Genomic DNA, 3,859 nt, shown 5'->3' with positions numbered 1-3,859 from the left:
CTCACTTTCACACGTCACACGACTGTCCCCGGGTGAGTGGTGCCCATGTGCACGTCCACCTGCGAGCTGGCTCACTTTCACACGTCACACGACTGTCCCCGGGTGGGTGGTGCCTATGTGCACGTCCACCTGTGAGCTCGCTCACTTTCACACGTCACACGACTGTCCCTGGGTGGGTGGTGCCCGTGCGCACGTCCACCTGCGAACTCGCTCACTTTCACACATCACACGACTGTCCCCGGGTGAGTGGTGCCCGTGCGCACATCCACCTGCGAGCGCCGTTTCCCCTCGCCATGTGGAGCTGTCTTCCCGTTGCGTTTTCGGTGCATGGCAGCAGTGTCGACGTTTAACAAGGGTTCACAGGGCAGTCTCTGACGCCAAGACAGGCTCGCTGTCCGCCAGTGAGGCCAGGGGCCCAGCTCCTCTGGGATTGTGCCCTCCAGGCTGCCCAGCCCAGGAACTCTGCGTAAGGGCACCAGAACAGCAGAAACAGCCTCGCCACACGCTGCTGAGGCCCAAGAACTCTCCTTAACCTGCAGTATTCTTCCCTGGAGACGGCCACGCAGGGACCCACGAGGGGGCTGAGCTGCAGGGCTGGGGGCGGGTTGAGGTGGCATCCTGCAGTGAATGCGCATGGCAAGAAAGCAGGCTTGGGGTGTCTTCATGTTGGCTCAGAGTGGGACAGTAACTGCTTTCATTCCAAACCTCGAAACAGAGCCTCCACCCCACGCCGAATGTCAGTGTTAGGTTCCTTTGGAAAGAAAAATGCCTAAGCGCTTTATTAGAAATAATTTTCGCGGTGCGCTCATCCATCTCGGCGACAGCAGTGCGCTCCCTCAGCTTTACGGACGAGCTCGCGCGGTCCAGCCGCTTCATCATGTGGGCAGCGCACCCTTACGCGGAGCCGGCAGGCCCGTCTGAACCGTTGTTGTAAGGTTCTTTCATCTTCAATATATCACAGGATGCAATTGCATCGTAACGAAGATTCATAATTTCCAAAAAGGGACCGTTTGTCGTCCAGTTCTGGAGTCTCGGGGTGATGGTTTCATCAATCTTGTTACCGAGTGATGAACGGAACAGCCGAGAGCTTTAAACACTCCTTACAAGCCTCCCCTCGAGACCTGCACAGCTGCAGCTTGGGCTTGACGTGTGCAATTAGACGCGGTGAGCGTGCTCAGTGTGGACGGCGCAGGGAGACCGCTTGGTCCGGCCACGACTGTGCCAGAGGAGAGCTGAAGGGTGGTTGGCTGTCGGTGTGCGCCTCCCGGCTTTACGATGGTCTCTTCTCATTTGTGCAGTTGTTCATCTCTGTCGTATTTGGGCTCGGGGGACGGGCCGTCTTCCTCACCCCTTCTCCATCTTACCTTGCCTCCGAGCTGTGAAATCTGTGACGGCGATTTGTCACTTCCACTCTGAGTCTCAGTGAGACGGGATCCAGATAACGAATTCCGCGCAGGCTACGAGTGAGTGGAGCGTGCGCCCTCCGAATTCTTATGAACGCTCAGCCTGGGAATCGGGGGCGGCGGGCAGGGCCTTGTCTGACGCTCCCTATAGACGAGTGTGTAGCTGCTCAGTCCCCAGGCTTTATAGTATACCTCTGTTTTTATTTGAAAAATGTTAATATTCTTGAGAATTTTATTTGCAGCTAAAACATTTCTTTGTTTTTATGAATTATTTTATTTATTATTTTTTATTTATTTTACATTTATTCACTAAATATCATCACAGCATACAAAATGTAATTTTCCATCCAGAACACAGTGTATAGTGGCTTAATCATACATGCTGTCATCAATAAGTGATTTTCCATTTCTTGTTTCATATTATATACATATGTATATATATATGTATATCTGTGTGTCTGTGTGTGTATTTTTTTTATTCCCTATTTATCACCCTCTGCCATTTCCCACCCTCCTCTATGGTATCTACAATTGTTCCTATTCCTTTTTCCCCACATTTTGTTGATTCCCAAAATATCTTAATCTAAATATTTTCAATCAAAAGTTCAGCTGATATATGCACATCTGTGAACACATGTCTGATTTTAGGCATGAAACTCCATGAGTAAAATGAACATACTATAAAGTAGCACCTAGCTGAGGCTATATAGCTTACTACAGTCCTTAAATAGGTATTATTATTATTATTAATATATATTTTAATTTCAAGAAAACCAGTTATAGCTTTAATAAACCAAAGTCAAAAACTGTTAACAGTAATTTGCTTAAGACTTAAAGCCAGGAAACAGGTTAGGATTCTGTTCAAATAGCAGGTACATGAACCTATAGAGAACTCAAGAGAAGACACAAATCCTTAAATGTGGAGAAAAACAGCATAGAAGAAAATCAGTAATGTTTTAGTCACAAGTCATAAAATTCTACATCACCAGTCCAGTCTCACGTAATTAATCTCTCTTCCGCTGTAGTCCGATCTTTCCGTTTAAGTTCTGGAAGATAACATTCAACTCCAGATTTGTCCCTACCATTAAGCTGGCTATTTTCTTAGTTGTTTTTGAATTCTTATTTCTGCGTGTCCGACTTTAGTTTTCCTGGTATAGCACTGCATTCAGAACTCCTTGGAGAGCTGGCCTGGTGTTGGTTAATTCTTTCAGGTTTTGTTTATCTGAGAATGTTCTTGTCTTTTCTTCCCATATGAAGGATAATTTTTCTGGGTATAATATTCTTGGCTGAAATTGTTTTAACACTTTGAATACATTTTCCCATTCTTTCCTTGCTTGCATTGTTTCCAATGAGAGGGCCAACATTAGCCTGATGGGATATCCCCTGTAGGTAACTTGACATTTCTCTCTTGCCAATTTAATATCTTGTCTCTGTGGTTTTGGTTAATCTGGCTATAATGTGTCTTAGAGAAGGTCTTCTTGGGTTGATTCTATTTGGGTCCTTTGTATTTCTTGGGTCTTGATCTTTGAATGCCTTTCTAGGTTTGGAAAATATTTTTCCAGGATTTTATGGAATAAATTATCAATGCTCATATTAGTTTCTTCACCTTCTAGGATACCAATTATCCAGATGTTTGGACAATTGGTACCTAGTTTAATGGTATCTAGAATTTCTTGTATATTCTTCTCATGTTTCGGGGCTATTTTCTCAATCTTCGTAGTGGATTTTTCTAGGCCAGTGATTCTGTCCTCTACATCTGAGATTTGATCTTCTATATGATCTAGTCTGCTTTTAATACTTTTGAGAGAGGTTTTGATTTCCCGTATTATAGCTTTCATCTCTAACAATTCCATTTGATTCTTTTTTTGGCGGGCGGAGGGGGAAGATTTTTTGCTATAGGGCACGTGCACTCGCCAGAAAGAGAGAGACAAAGAGACAGAAAGCGAGAAATCATCCCCCAGGTGGATGGCCACACTGCAATCCCCTTTCTTCCATTCTCTTCTTGGGATCTTGGGCACACATGCACACGTGCCTGGTGTGAGTTTAAGCCACTGGGTCCGGGACTCGAACCGCAGTTGACCACATTGGGAGTCCAGTGATGCAGCCATTACACCATCTGCTGGTCCCCCATTTGATTCTTTTGTATGGTGTATGTTTCCTCTTTCAGATTGTGCAAAGAACTTCTTCACCTCCTGGAACTTGTCAGCTCTTTTCTCCTGCCTCTTCTGGAGTTCATTATCTCTCTTCTCTTGCATCTCCATTAGCTTTGTCACTATGAATATTCTAAATTCTTTATCAGACATTTCCGCAAATTCTATTATACTGTCTGTGAATGAAGAGGAGTTATTACTTTTCCCTTGGAGAAGAGATAATTTCTTAGGGTCACCAAAGTCCCCGACCTCTTCTGTTGCAGAGATTAACCAAAGCGCCGATAACTTACATGTATTCCTGCTCGT

At 45.1% G+C, this 3,859-nt stretch overlaps 1 protein-coding gene across 1 annotated transcript in view; it reads left to right on the top strand.

Annotated features, from left to right (window-relative positions):
• GLT1D1 (glycosyltransferase 1 domain containing 1) overlaps positions 1-3,859 on the top strand; it is a gene marked incomplete at its 5' end in the record, with an annotated part of 76,286 nt that overhangs the window by 48,218 nt on the left and 24,209 nt on the right.

The sequence above is a fragment of the Tupaia chinensis genome, unplaced genomic scaffold, assembly GCF_000334495.1.
Source record: "Tupaia chinensis unplaced genomic scaffold, TupChi_1.0 Scaffold000211_1, whole genome shotgun sequence".
NCBI classification, from domain to species: Eukaryota; Metazoa; Chordata; class Mammalia; order Scandentia; family Tupaiidae; genus Tupaia; species Tupaia belangeri.
This window is presented reverse-complemented; position numbering and strand designations above follow the sequence as displayed.